The sequence below is a fragment of the Mobula birostris genome, chromosome 3 (genome assembly GCF_030028105.1).
Source record: "Mobula birostris isolate sMobBir1 chromosome 3, sMobBir1.hap1, whole genome shotgun sequence".
NCBI classification, from domain to species: domain Eukaryota; kingdom Metazoa; phylum Chordata; class Chondrichthyes; order Myliobatiformes; family Myliobatidae; genus Mobula; species Mobula birostris.
Window position 1 is genome coordinate 122,667,478 of NC_092372.1, and position 15,360 is coordinate 122,682,837.

Sequence of the window (15,360 nt, forward strand, 5' to 3'; positions counted from 1 at the left end):
CTCCCTCACACACACACACACACACACCTTCCCCCTCACCTGGTCTCACCTATCACCTGCCAGCTTCTCACTTCATCCCCCTGTCCCTCTGACCCACCTTCCCCTCACCTGGTCTCACCTACCAGTTTCTCACTTCATCCCCCTCTCCCCAACCTTCCCCCTCACCTGGTCTCACCTACCACCTGCTAGCTTCTCACTTCATCCCCCCTCCCTCTCACCCACCTTCCCCCTCACCTGGTCTCACCTACCACCTGCCAGCTCACTTCATCCCCCTCTCCCCCATCTTCCCCCTCACCTGGTCTCACCTACCACCTGCCAGCTTCTCAATTCATCCCCCTCTCACCCACCTTCCCCCTCACCTGGTCTCACCTATCACCTACCAGTTTCTCACTTCATCCCCCTCTCCCTCTCACCCACCTTCCCCTCACCTGGTCTCACCTACCACCTGCCAGCTTGTACCGCTTCTCCCCCTACACCTTCTTACTCTGTCTTCTTTCTCCTTCCTTTCCGGTCCTGGTGTGGAGTCTCGGCCCGAAATGTCAACTGTTTAATCCCCCTGCCTGACCTGCTGAGTTCCGCCAGCATTTTGGAGGTGTTGCTTGGGTTAGGGTTGGTGAGTTGTGGGCATGCCATGTTGGTGCCGTAGCATTGCGACGTTGACTGACTCCAGCATGCCCTGCGTCGGTCATTGACGCAAACAACACATTTCACTGTATGTTTTAATGTAGATATGACAAACAGAGCTCATCTTTTGCAACACACACAATATGCTGGAGGAACTCAGCAGGTCAGGCAGCACCCATAGAGGTGAATAAACTGTCAACATTTCAGGCCGAGACCCTTCATCAAACTCAGCTTTTCTTTCATCAGAACTAGGAAGGAGATAGACAAAGGTTGTAAATCTCCCGGGAGAGCCGGGGTGGAGGTGTTTTTCATTTGATCAAGCCAGGGTGACCACAGACATCAGCTGTAACCAGGTTATCAGGACAGTGAGGGAATGACAGACTCAGGTGTGGGACTCCGTGACAATCACGGCTAACTCTTTTAGTACTCCTGGAAACAGACTACAAGTCTCGGGATTTATTGGCTAGTGCATCCTCAACACATTCTTTTTAAACAAGCACTAATTTCCTTCAATTTGTCCTTTTTTTAGTTTTTTGGGAAGTTACTTTTGTATCTGTTTCCATGAAAGAGGAACCAGAATATGTGTTTAATTGAAAGCAATCCACACCCAAAACACTGGAGGAACTCAGCAGGTCCGGCAGCCTCTGTTAAAGTGAACAACAAGTCGATGTTTCAGACCAAGACCCTTCAGGTCTTTAATCTGCCATTTATTTGCGTTTCTATTTTTTGCCAGTAGGGGACCTACCAAATTATTTTCCTTTTTTTTTCATTTACATTCTTGATTTAAGACTCAAGATTCAAGACCGTTTATGTCATTTCCTGTACACAAGTGTAAACGAGGATGAAATAATTGTTACCCCGGATCTGATGTGGCACAAAAAAAAGCACAGTAAGATAAAGAACACAATGTTAAAATATTAAATATAATTACTTAAGATAGATTACATACATAGATTGATAGTCTATTCATAAAATGACGTTAGACACAGGGGTGTCTGTACATAAGGTGACTCTGACAGGAAATAGATAGATTTTTCCCAGGGTTGAAATGTCTAATACCAGAGGGTATGCATTTAAGGTGAGAGAGGGTAATTTCAAAGGAGATGTGAGGGGTAAGGCTCTGACACAGAGTGGTGAGTGCCTGTAATGCATTGCCTGGGTGATGGCAGAGGCAGACACATTAGGGACTTCTAAGAGACGTTTAGATAGGCACATGAATGTGAGGAAAATGGAAGGATATGGACATTGTGTAGGCAAAAGAGATGAGTTTAGTTAGCCATTTAATTATTAATTGAATGGGTTAGGATCAGCAATGCAGGCCAAAGGGCCTGTTCCTGTGCTGCAGCATTTGATTTCCTATGTTATGGTGGTTAGGGGTGTGGAGGGGTGAGTTAGTGGGTGGAGGTGGTGATCAACCTTTTTAAGGCATCCGTTAGTCTTGCGAGACCATGGATCTGCGCCTGGAAAGTCTTCACTCTCTAGGCCAAGGTTTGTATGGAAGACCGGCAGTTGCCCATGCTGCAAGTCTCCCCTCTCCACGCCACTGATGTTGTCCAAGGGAAGGGCAAGGGCCGATATAGCTTGGCACCAGTGTCGTTGCAGAGCACTGTGTGGTGAAGTGCCTTGCTCATGACCTTCAGGTTGCTAGCCGGATGTCTTAACCACTCGGCCACATGCCCACAACCTTACTGCTTGGGAAAAGGGACTGTTTCTGAGTCTGATGGTGATGATGTTTGGGTGAATGCACTTTCAGGGACCTAACTCTAAATCATTGCTGGTGGTTTTGCTCTAACAGAATCAGAATCAGGTTTCTTATCACCAATCAGAGGCCAGTATCTCCTATACCTAATAAAGTGCCCACTGGATAAATGCTCATGGTCTTCTGCTGCTGTCGCCCATCCATTTCAAGGTTTAATGTGTTGTGCATTCACAAATGATCTTCCACACACCACTGTAACATGGTTGTTTAAGTTACTGTCACCTTCCTCTCAGCTTGAACCAATCTGGCCATTCTCCCCAAAACTCTCTCATTAACAAAGCGTTTTCGTCCACAGAACTACAAACTCACTGGATGTTTTTGAGTTTCTTGCACCATTCGCTGTAAACTCTCGAGAACGTTGAGTGTGAAAATCCCAGGAGGTCATCAGTTTCTGAGATATTCAAGCCACCCCATCTGGCACCAACAATCATTCCACAGTCAAAGCCACCTAGATCTCATTTCTTACCCATTTTGATGTGTGAACTGAACCTCCTGACCATGCCTGCATACTTTTATGTATTGAGCTACTGCCACATGATTGACTGATTAGATATTGGCATTAACAAGCAAGTGTACAGGTGTCATATAACTTGTTGTTTTGTAGCAGCAATACACTCACTGCAAAGACTTAAAACATACTCTGAGATACAGAATAAATAAATAGTGCAAAATAAAAGGGGAATGTTGAGGTAGTGTTCATGGACTGTTAAAAAAATCTATTGGCAGAGAGGAAGAAGTTGTTCCTGAATCTTTGAATGTGGGTCTTCAGGCTCCTGTACCTCCTCTCCAAAGGTAGTATTGAGAAGAGGGAATGCCTTGGATGGTGAGGGTCCTTAATGATGGATGCTGCCTTCTTGAGACATCACCTCTTGAAGATACCTTTGATGGTGGAGAGTCTAGTGGTTCTGAAGGGTCTGGCAGGGGAACCATATTCAGTGGAGAGCTGAGGGGTTCCCTGGAGACCCATGGATGATAGAAAAATGGAGGACAATGTGTGAGGGAAAGGTTAGATTGATCTTAGAGTAGGGGATAAGGTTGGCTCAACATCATGGGCCTGTACAGACTGTTTTATGTTTTTACACTCTATATCTTCATAAAAGATATGTACAGAATATAAACACAAGTATGAAGTTGATACTCCGGCTGATGAATGCAAGTATCCCCAATGATTTCCTCACCGCCTGTATCTATCTGTGCTGACCCCTGAACGTGTCCAGTGATGTCCTTTGGCACTCCGCAAGGTCCTGGGTCACCCTGGGGGTGATGTCTGTCGGCACTGTATTGGGATGCTGGTCACCCTGGGGGTGATGTCCCACAGCACTCCGCTGGAACCCTGGACTCTGAAGACCACCTCAGATCCAGGGGCAGGTCCCCGGGGGGTGGGGAATATCCTGCGGATCTCCTCAGCAGTTTGCTGGGACCCCGAGACAGCCTGGAGATTCTGGTGCCAGAAGGTCCCTGCTGTTCCGCGCTCCCCGGCTCGGTTTCGCCGAGGGCCGGCCGGTCCGGCCGGTCCGGTTGCTAAGGGCGGCCCTGTTGCCGGGGCCCCGCTCCTATTATGGGCTGTCAGGCAGCGGTGGCGGGGCCGCGCGGGGGCGCAGCGAGCCGGGGCTGAGCGTCCGAGGCGGAAGCGGCTCGAAGCGGAGTGGAGCGGCGCCGGCGCCGGCGACAGAGCGAGAAGGAACCGGGGACAGAGCCGACGCAGGCCTCGTCCTCGCCGCCCGGTGAGTAAGTGAGCGACGACGGCGGGGAGGGCGCCGCGGGCACGGTTACTGCCGGGGCCCGGGCTCAAGGCCCTGGCGTTTGGAGCTAACGAGAGAGAGAGACCGAGGCGGGAGCGGTGGGCTGTACCTGGGCTGGAGGCGAGAGAGGCTGAGACGGGAAGGCCCTGCCCTGCCCGGTCCGGTCCCGGATTGGGGTGGTCGCGGTGAGGCGGTGGAGGGAGTGAGGGTCCCGGGGTTGAAGAAGATGGTGGATGGGGTAAGGAAGTGAAGGCCTTCACTTGGCTGCCTGATATTACATTCCAGGCGTCTAGTGAACTTCGATTATCGGCAGAAGTATTGATCACAATTATTGACCGAGCGTGCTGGCTGTTTCTGTGTGATTTATCTGCGTCTTTCAGACAGCCATGTTATCATTGGTATTCCGTGCACTCTTCGCTTTTATTTTAGTTTTAGTGTTCGTCGGGAATCCAAGCTCTTTTTAATGTTATCTATATAAATGCTTGTCTGTCTTTATTTATATAATTATTAGTCTGGCATTCAGCTATGAATGTGAGGTGTTCTGTATGTGTAGATGTACAAGCTCTGCTGTAGTATTTGAACACTGCAAACTAGTGGTGAAGGTCACAAGTCTACCTCCGGGGCAGCTTTGTAGTTTGGTAGTGACGTGCTGATGCTTAGACTACTTTGTTTGCTACTTCCCATTCTTCAGAATAGGCCTTTGGGTCGCTTAATTCCCGAACTATGGGAGGAAATTGTTAGGTTCCTTTTCTGAAAGACTACAGATTCTTGTATCTCAGCCAGGATTTCAATTGTCCAGAGCGTCCTTCAAATTGAATTATCTTGGGTCTGTTCTCAGTTGCCAGGTGCCGAGCTGAAGGACGGGGTACTGTTTTCATGAACGGTCATTTGCCCGTGAGAAATTGTGGTTTTCTAGGAGGGTGAGGAGAAAAAGAATTCACTGTGGCCTCCAATTTATTGAGCTGTTTCTTTCTATGCTTTGCAAAAGATGGATCTCATCAGGTCGGGCAGTATCTGCGAAGGAAAAAACCTTTAACACTTTGAATTTCAGATCAGGTATACCAACGGACACGTGAAGGGTACTCAACTTGAAACATTAATTGTTTCTCCTTGTACAGATCTGCTGAGTGCTTCCAGCATTTTTGGTCTTATTTCAGATGTCCAGCATTTTTCAGTTTTCTTTTTGAGAAAGCAAACCTGATTGGTGGAGGTAGGGGGTAGCTTTTTGTTAAGTACCTCACCCCTATTGCCCATAGACAGTGGTGGGACTTTATCATGAGTGCACTCTGCTGCTGTGGTTAAACTTGACTAGGCCTGATTATGGAGAGACTTGTGGAGTCCTGCTGCCTTATTTTTAAAACAGAATGAGTGCTGAAAGCATTTGATGGTTCTGGGCCTGTACTCACTGGCTTTTTTTAAAAATAATATTTTAAAGGCCTAGATAGAGTGAAAGAATTCAATGTTAGTATTCATTTTGAGAAAGAGTGTGCTGGTAATTGGAGGGAGTTCAGAGGAGGCTCATGAAAATATTTCCAGGAATGAAAGGGTTAATGTATGAGGAGTGTTTAATGGCTCTGGGTCTGTTCTTGCTGGAGATTAGAAGAATGGGAGGGAGGGGGGTACCTCATTGAAACTTATTGAATATTGAAAGGCCTAGACAGAGTGGATGCAGACAGGATGTTTCTAATAGTGGGAGAGTCTTGGACCAGAGGACACAGCCATAGAATAGAGGGAGAACAGAGATGGGAAGGAATTTCTTTAGCCAGGGAGTGGCGAATCTATAAAAACACTGGTCTGGGTGCACATGGAGTATTGTCTTCATTTCTGGTGGTCCCAGTATAGGAAGGACGTGGAAGCTATATGGAGAGGGTGCAGAGGAGGTTTACCAGGATTTTGCCTGGATTAGAGGGCATGATTGGTCGAGTGTGCAAGGGCTTTCCTCTTTGGAGCAACGGAGGATGGCAGTAGATGTGAGGGAGCTGTACAAGATGCATAGATTGAATGGCCAGCCAAAGACTTTTTCCCAGGCAGAAATAACTAATGTAAAGGAGCATAATTTTAAGGTGATTGGGGGAAAGTATGGGGGGGTGGATATCAGAGGGACTGTAAGTTTTTTTTTACAGAATGGTGTGTGGGTGCATGGACCACCCTGCCAGGAGTGGTGAGTAGAGGCAGATACATTAGGGACATTAAAGAAGCTCTTAGATTGAATGATAGAGAAATGGGGGGTTATGTAAGAGGAAAGGTGCAAATGTTTGAGTATATTAAAATGTCAGCATGACATTTTGGGCCAAGTGGCCTGTACTGTAATGTCTGTCCAAGCTTCCTCCACTGCCAGATTGAGGCCAGAGGCAAATTAGAGGAACAGGGGTCCAACCTGTTGACACGTACAGCAAATTCTTAGACCTCCAGTCCTCCTCTGTCTCTTTTCTCCTCCTGATTGTCCTGCCCCCAATATTCTCTCTTTCCCATCCCCCACCCTCTCCATCTGGCCATCAGCCACATATTCCTCCCTCCGCTTTCTCTCCCCAACTGCCTTGCACATTCCCATCACCTCTCATCCTCTGGCATCATTCCCACTCTGCCTATCACTCCCCCTCACCTGGATCCTCCTCCCACCTACTGCCTTTTGAACTGCTTTCTTTTAGCCCCTCCATAGACGTTGTTTGACTCGCTGAGTTCCTCCAGTGGTTTGTGTGTTGTTTCAGATTTTAATGAGGTTATCCGATGTTTTAGGGGGTTAGTAGTGAGATCACTTGAGTCGAGTATGCTGATCTCCTAAGGGTTGTCTATTGGTGGGTCTTCAGCTGGTTGTAGAGACCGATCCAGGATCCAGATATTCTGGTGCAGTGTGGGTGAGAGTAAGTGGTGGCTGTGGTCAGTGGTTGGGTCTTTTAGTTGTTCAGTCTCTCCTTTCTCAGCTGCCCCTTGTTGTTCTCTACGGCACTGTAGAGGTTGCTTAATGTAGCGCAGTGCCCTCTTGAACAGATTTCCTCCAGGTGTGTCTATGGAGTGCAATATCTTCCCAGTTTTTAGATGTAATGTCGAATTTCTTCAGGCTGATTTTGATATCATCTTTGCCCACCAGGGGCTCACTGACCTTCCTTCAACTGGGAATAAAGGATCTGTCTGGGCATCTGAATGACATGACCTATCCATTGGAGTTGGCATTGGTTTTTCATGGACATGCTGTTCATGTTGGCCTCCTCCTCATGTTGGTGTTAGTGTGTCAATCCTAACAGCTGGTCCTCAAAATCTTTCGTAAGGATCTTTGGTGGAATACGTCCGGGCTTTTTAGATGCCTACTGAGGGGGACAAGTATGCGGAAATGGACAGTGTAAGTTGTCAGAGGGGTGAGGTGATACAGTTCCAGAATTTCAGTGAGGTCCTGTGGTAGAAGGAAGCAATGGTGGAGGAACAGAGGACTGAAGGGAAGGGGACTTTTGTTACACATTAATTTCTTTGTGTCTGTGGGAGTCTTAGTGCTGACAGAGATAAAACAAAATAATCAAATGCTTGCATCCTGGGACAGATGCAGGTGGCTTGCCTGAGGCTTTGGCTGGTGTTTGACTTCTTGCCAACATGTATATACTGCTGCACTGCTCTGGGACTGTCGTTCTCTGCTTGGCTGTTCCCAGCAAGCTCCTAGAGCAGAGAGAGAGTCGAAGTACATACAGAACCAGGTGTATGTCAGGGTTTGCAGGCCATTATTGACTATAAGATGCAACATACAGTACCAATGGCTGTAATGCTTCATTCCCAATGAGCTCAGCATAAATGAAAGGGAGACTAACACTACACCTTCATGACCCCCCCCCCCCCCCCAAACAGCATCCGGTGCCTCTTTGAGCTCCGTTCTGGACGCCAATGTCAGAACATGTTCAAGAAGCTGAACTCTCGCAAGGTGTCATGCCCCAAACATGTAACTGGTAAGGTACTAAAAACTTGTGCCAGCCAACTGGTGGGCTGAGACTCCCACCTGCTTTAAAAGGGCATCAGTTATACCAGTGCCGAAGAGCTGGGTGAGCTGCATCAACGACTGTGGCCCAGTTGTGCTCACATCTACTGTGATTAAGTGCTTTGAGAGGTTGGTTGTGGCTAGAATCAACTCCTGCCTAAGCAGGGACCTGGACCTACTATCATTTACTTATCACCAGAATAGGTGAACAGCAGATGCAGTCTTACTGGTTCTCCACTGTGGAGTATGTTGACAACGGTAAACACACGTCAGGCTGATGTCTACTGATTACAGCTCAGTATCAACACCATCACCCCCTCAGTACTAATCAGTAAGCTTCAAAGCCTGGACCTCTGTACCACCTCCTGCAATTTGACCCTTGACTTCCCTATCAGGGACTGCAACCAGTTAAATTGGAAATAACGTCTTCCCCTTGCAGGTTCAATATAGGTGCACCTCAAGGGTGTATGTCTAGCCCACTGCTCTACTCTCTCTACACCCATGACTGTGTTGTTAGTCACAGCTCAAATGCCATCTACAAATTCACAGGTGACACCACCATAGTTGGTAAAATTTCAGATGGCAAAGAAGTGGTGTACAGGAGTAAGATAGACCAGCTGGTTGAGTGAGATTGCAACAACAATCTCATACTCAGCATTAACGCAACCAAGGAATCGATTGTGGATCTCAGGAAGAGGAAAATCGGGAAAACACGCATCAGTCTTCATTGAGGAGATTGAGGAGTCAACTGTAGAACGAGTGATCAGTTTCAAATTCCTTGTGGTCAGTGTCTCCAAGGGATTTATCCTGGACCCAACACATTGATGCATTCATGAAAAAGGCACGACAGCTGCTATGTGCATTAGGAGTTTGAAAAGATTTGGTATGTCACTGAAGACTTGCAAATTTCTATAAGTATGCAGTGGTGAACATTCTGATTGGTTGCATCAACATCTGGTATGTAGACTCCAATCCACAGGATTGAAGGCCTGCAGACTAGAGGGATGTAGACTCGGTTAGCTACATGATGGGAATAACCCTCCCCACCACTGAGGATATCTTCAAGACATGGTGACTCAAAAAGGCAGCATCCATCATTCAGAAAACTCACCATCTGAGACGTGCCCTCTTCTCATTACTACTATCAGAGAGGAGGTACAGGAGCCTGAAGACCCACACTCAATGATTTAGGAAGAGCTTCTCCTCTGCCATCAGATTTCAGACCAGTCCATGAACACTAGCACATTGTTAGTTTTTATTTTGCACTATTTTGTAATTGATGTGACTGTTCATCTCTGTACCGTACTGCTGCCATAAGGCAACAAATTTCTGAAAGGTCTTTATACCCGTGGAGAGGGTTGGTTTAATACCTCATCTGAAAGACCGTCTCTTGTATTTTCTCTGCATTTGGCCCTGAATTTTATTCTTCTGATGTTTGGTGCTGAAGGACTAACCCTAATGCATTTAGCACAATTTTACTCAGAAATCTTTGGAACAGTTAAGATAGCTCAGGGTAGGGAGTTCCTGAGTAGCTGATGCACATCTGATTCTGTATGTAAATTCACGAGAAATTGCTTTTTCACTCTTATTATGGCCTTTGTAGTTCGTATCTGGATGACTTGGACCATTAACCCTCAGAGCAGAATTAGGCCAGTTGGTTTACTTGAGTCTGCTCCACCATTCCATCATGGCTGATTTATTTTCCGTTTCAACCTTTCCCCCGTAACCTTTGATGTCCTGACTAATCAAGAATCTAACAATCTCTACTTTAAATATACCTAATGACTTGGCTTCCACAGCCATCTGTGGTAATGAATTCCACAGATTCACCACTCCCTTGCTAAAGAAATCCCTCCTCATTTCTATTCTAAATGGATATCCTTCTATTTTGAGGCTGTGTCCTCTGGTCCTAGATTGCCCCACCATAGGAAACATCTTCTCCACATTGACTCTATCTGGGCTTTTCAATATAGTTTTCAATGAGATCCCCTCTCATTCTCCTGAACTCCAGTGAGTACAGGCCAAGAGCCATTAAACGGTGCTCATACATTAACACTGTCATTTCCGGGATCATTCTCTGAACTCCCCAATGCCAGAACATCCTTTCTTAGATGAAGGGCCCCAAACTGCTCTCAATTCTCCTTCTGACTAAAGTCTTATAAAGCTTCAGCATGCTATCCTTGTTTTTATATTCTAGTCCTCTCGGGATGAATGCTAATTTGCAACTGGGGTTTGGGGAACTTGCATGTCTCCATGTAGATGTCTCTATTTGAACCCTATGTGAAACCTGGACTTCTGATTAAGGCTGCATTAGTAATATGAAATGTGTGTACTAGCGTTAGCGATTCTGAGATGTGCAGCATAAGAGATGTTAAGGTGATGTCTGTTTCAGCAGAGTAACACCAGGCTAGCCAGGCTAAATGTTTGCAGTGTTGGGTAGCCTACAGCGTACTCAGGAGGCTGACACTCAGCCCCTTGTCCCTGCTATCTCATGATTTTCATAGAAGATCGGGGCACAAGCTTGGCTCCTTGGCTCATGATGTTGTGCCCAACTAATTAATCTAATGACATGCAACTAAACTAATCTCTTCTGACTGAACAGTACAGCACAAAAACAGGCACTTTGGCCCATCCAGTCCATGTGAACTGTTATTTTGACAAGTCGATTGACCTGCACACAGACCATATCCCTCCATATTCTTCCCATCCATGTACTTATCAAAATTTCACTTAAATGTTGAAATCACTACTTTCGCTGGTAGCTCGTTTCACACTCTTTACCACCTTCTGGGTGCAGAGGTTCCTCGTCATGTTCCCCTTAAACATTTCACCTTTCACCCTTAACCTATGTCCTCTAGTTGTAGTCTCACCCAACATCAGTGAAAAAGCCTGCTTGTGTTTACCCTATCTATACCCCTCATAATTGTGTATACATCTGTCAAAATTCCCTCATCCCCCTACACACCTTGGAATAAATTCCTAACCTATTCAGCCTTTTCCCATAGCTCAGGTTCTCAAGTCCCAGCAATGTGGTCCATATCCTTCCATTCTCTGCACGTTCATTTGCCTGTCTAAGAGCCTTCTAAATAACTCTGTTGTACTTGTCTCCACCACCACCCCAGCCGGTATGTTCCAGGCATGCGCTGCTTCCTGTGCCGGAAAATAAAACTGGCCCTGCAAATCTCAGTAGCATCGGGGTTAGTGTGACACTATTACAGCTCGGCCATTGTTTGGGATGCAATTCCGATGTTCTCTAAGCAGGTTTGTTTGTTCCTTCCCATGTGTGTGTGGGTTTCCTCCGGGTACTCCTGTCTTCTCACACGGTATGTGCCCTTGATGCTGGTGTAACAGTGATCAGGTGGGTTGGCTCCTCTGGTTCCACAGGTGGTGTGTTGGTGGTAGTTGGTCGGAGACTTTTTCATGCAGGCCTGCCTGAAATCCCCCGCAATCCTAGGGAAACCTGGTGACTGCTAGCACAGTGCTGAGCACCTGCTGTGCCGGTGTGACGTTGGTCAGGGGTGCAATGTACACTGAAACCAGGGTAATGATGGAAAACCACCTTGGCAGATAGAATGGATGGCACTTGACTGCTAGATGTTCCAGACCACTGTCTGATCTGTGCGATGGGCTGGAGTGTTGGGGTGAGCCACGTCTCTGCGAAGCAGAGTAGACAAGAATGTTTTCAGTCAAGTTCACTAAAAACTGCTTGTGCTTATTATCACAGTGCTCAGTGTGGAAATGTGTAATGCTGAAATTGACTAAGCATTTCCTCTATTACAGCACCATGCGTAGGTAGGTTGTGAAGAGTTATAGTCATACACAGAAACATGCTCTTCAGCCCATCTAGTTCATGCCGAACTATTATTCTGCCTGGTCGCATCGACCTACCTATCCAAACTTCCCTTAAATCTCATGTTCCCCTTAAATATTTCACCTTTCACCTTAACCTACGACCTCTGGTTCTAGTCTCACCCAACCTCAGTGGAAGAAGTCTGTGTGCATTTATCCCCCTCAAAATTTTGTATACCAGTCAAATCTCCCCTCAATCTTCTATGTTCCAGGGAATGAGTCCTAATCTATTCAAATTTTCCTTATAACTCAGGTCCTCGAGTCCTGGCAACATCCTTGTAAATTTTCTCTTCACTCTTTCAGTCTTATTGATAAATTTCCTGTGGGTAGGTGACCAGAACTACACACATTTACTCTAGATTATTCCTCACCAATGTTTTACATAACTTCAACATAATGTTCCACTCCTGTGCTCGATGAAGGCCAATAAATCTTTACGAAGAATAAAGATTCTTTATGAAGATTAAAAGCTTTCTTTATGACCCTATCTACTGTACCTGTGATGCCACTTACGAGGAATTCTGGAAGTGTAGGTTGTAGTATGAGTGTATTGCATGAGTTCTGTTCATTGTCTGGAGTTCAGTGCGCAGTGCAGTGTCTGCAGTAGCTCTGAGTCTCTTTTCTCAGATCCTTTGGAGCAGGGACTGAAATGAGCTCACAGGGCCCAGGGCAGCAGCCTGTGCACAGTAGCTGGTGGTTAGTGCCATCGCTTAACAGCGCCAGCGATCACCGGTTGGGGTTTGATGCCTGTCACTGGAAGGAGTTTGTATGTTCTCCCCGTGACTCTGTGTGTTTCCTCTGGGTGCTCCACTTTCCTCCCATGTTCCAAAGATATACAGGTTAGGGTTCACAACAGGAATTCTGCAGATGCTGGAAATTCAAGCAACACACATCAAAGTTGCTGGTGAACACAGCAGGTCAGGCAGCATCTCTGGGAAGAGGTACAGTTGACGTTTCAGGCCAAGACCCTACAAAGGGTCTCGGCCTGAAACGTCGACTGTACCTCTTCCTAGAGATGCTGCCTGGCCTGCTGCGTTCACCAGCAACTTTGATGTGTGTTACAGGTTAGGGTTAGTGGGTTGTGTGGCGTGCTGTCTTGGCTCCAGTAGTGTGATGACACTCAGGGCTGACCCATCACAATTTTTGGTGCTTTGATGCAGAGAGCAAATCACTGTATGTTTTGATGTACATGTGACAAAGAAAAGGCATATTTATCTTTATAGTAATTGTAAGATGGCTCTCCATACTAAGCTCAAATAGTGTCTGATTCGTTGATACCTTGACATAGCAGGTGCACAATGTATTGGACCTCATCTCAAGCCATTATTTATGTACTGATGCTGCCTCTCCCCTTGCCTGCCTTACTGAGCTTGTACCTGGTAGTGTTAAATGGCATTTGTTTGTGTTTGTATTAATGGTAATTTTTTTTCACCAAACCTCTAACTGTTTCATCCAGCAGGAACCATCATATCTGCTTAGCATTAACCATGACGAGATATAAATAGTGGTTTAGAATTTTTGTATCAGAAGCCTCAGTCGAATCTCCATCCTGAGGTGAAGAGCTGGGATACTACCTCCCTGTAAAACACACACAATGCTGGAGGAATTCTGCCGCTTTTTCCGATCTTGTGCAGTGGCCCCTCCAGACAGATGGTGACCGTTCCATGGATGCTGCTTAACCTGCTGGGGATTGCAAGCTCAGCCAGCTCCATCGTCGGCATGAGTATCGAGGACACCTCCAAAAGGTGATGCCTCAAAAAGGTGGCATCCATCATTAAGGACCTCCATCACCCAGGACATGCCCTCTCCTCATTACTGCCATCGAAGAGGAGGTACAGGAGCCTGAAGATACATTCTCAATGTGGGGAACAGCTTCTACCCCTCTGCCATCAGGTTTCTGAACGGACAATGAGCAAACCAATGAACACCACCTCATTATTTTTGTTCTTTTTGCACTACTTACTTAATTTTTTAATATACATTTATTGTAATGTGTAGTTTTTATATGTATTGCACTGTACTGCTGCCACAATACAATAAATTTCACAACTTATGCCAGTGCTATTATATCTGATCCTTGAGAAATAAACAGTCAACATTTCAGGCTAAAACCCTTCACCAGACTGCACTTCAGTCCCTGAGCTGTGCTCCTGGTAAACCATCGTTACTGGAGCTTAAGTTATCTGGCCATTATTGAATTTGTGGGAGCTTATGCATTTTAAAAGTGTCTACAGTTGAAAATCAGAGTTGTACCGCATTAATTCAGCATCCTTTTGTTTCAGCTGAAGTACAAAGCTTCTGCATTTCCATTCCCATCTGTCAGTCCATGGCCTCCTCTTCTGCCATGCGGCCCCACTTTCAGGTTAGAGGAGCATATTCTGTCTGGGTAGCTTCCAACCTGATGGCATGAACATTAATTTCTCCTTCTGGTACTTTTCTGTTTTTTTTTCTTTTTCCCTCCCCCTTCCATCTTCGAATCCCCACTCTGACCTCTTACCTCTTCTCACCTGCCTATCATCCCTCTCGGTGCTCCTCGTCTTTCCCTTTCTCCCAAGGTCCACTCTCCTCTCCCGTCCGATTCCTTCATCTCCAGCCCTTTACCTTTCCCACCCACCTGGATTCACCTGTCAGCTTCCAGCTTGTCCTCCTTCCCCTCCCCCCCACCTTTTTATTCTAGCATCTTCCCCTTTCCTTTCCAGTCCTGAAGGAGGTCTCGGCCTGAAACGTCAACTGTTTTCCTAGATGCTGCTTGACCTGTTGAGTTCCTCCAGCATTTTGTGTGTGTTGCTCAAAATTCCTTTTCAATTGATTTTGCATTGAATTTGAAATTCGTATCAATAAAAAAGCCAAGTTTGCTTGTTACTCCATCATGACCTCTCCAGGGTGTTTCCATCGAAGAATGCTAATGGGTCTTTAGTTTTAATGTGGTAAATTTTAAATCATTCTGATTCCGAGGTGCAGAAATTGACATGGGTACCTTGCCTGAAAGGAATATTTACTGTTATTGATGCTCTTACGTAGCACTGACTTGGTGGGTGGCATTTGTCTGGTAATGTTTGCAGGTATTGTAAATAGTGTTTTTATATCTCTGAGTTTTGCTTTTGCTGGGTAAAAATTATTTTGGCTTCATCAACAATGATGAGTCAGAGTACAGAGAGGAAGTGGAGCAGCTGATGGACTGGTGTGAGAAGAGCAACCTAAGTCTGAATGTGGAGAAGATGAAGGAAATCATTGTGGACTTTAGGAAGGTGCAGATGAACCATTCCCCTCTGAATACTTGGCTGCTCTTTAGAGAGAGTTAAGTGTACCAAGTTCCTGTAAGATCACATCATAGATTACCTCACTTGGTCCCTTAATGTCACCTCCCTGAACAAGAAGGCACAGTGGTGCCTCCACTTTCTAAGGAGATTGAGGCCATTGAGGGTCCC

At 46.2% G+C, this 15,360-nt stretch overlaps 1 protein-coding gene across 3 annotated transcripts in view; it reads left to right on the forward strand.

The window, feature by feature from the left end:
* Positions 1-3,939: 3,939 nt before the first annotated feature.
* The window catches only part of LOC140195251 (serine/threonine-protein kinase 38), a 141,053-nt gene continuing 129,632 nt past the window's right edge, over positions 3,940-15,360 (forward strand). Inside the window, exon 1 of one of the 3 annotated variants that reach the window (XM_072253296.1) lies at positions 3,940-4,111. The gene's annotated coding sequence lies outside the window, so the exon portion shown is untranslated. The remainder of the gene's footprint in view (positions 4,112-15,360) is intronic. The other 2 variants (XM_072253297.1, XM_072253294.1) reach the window with 2 other exon arrangements.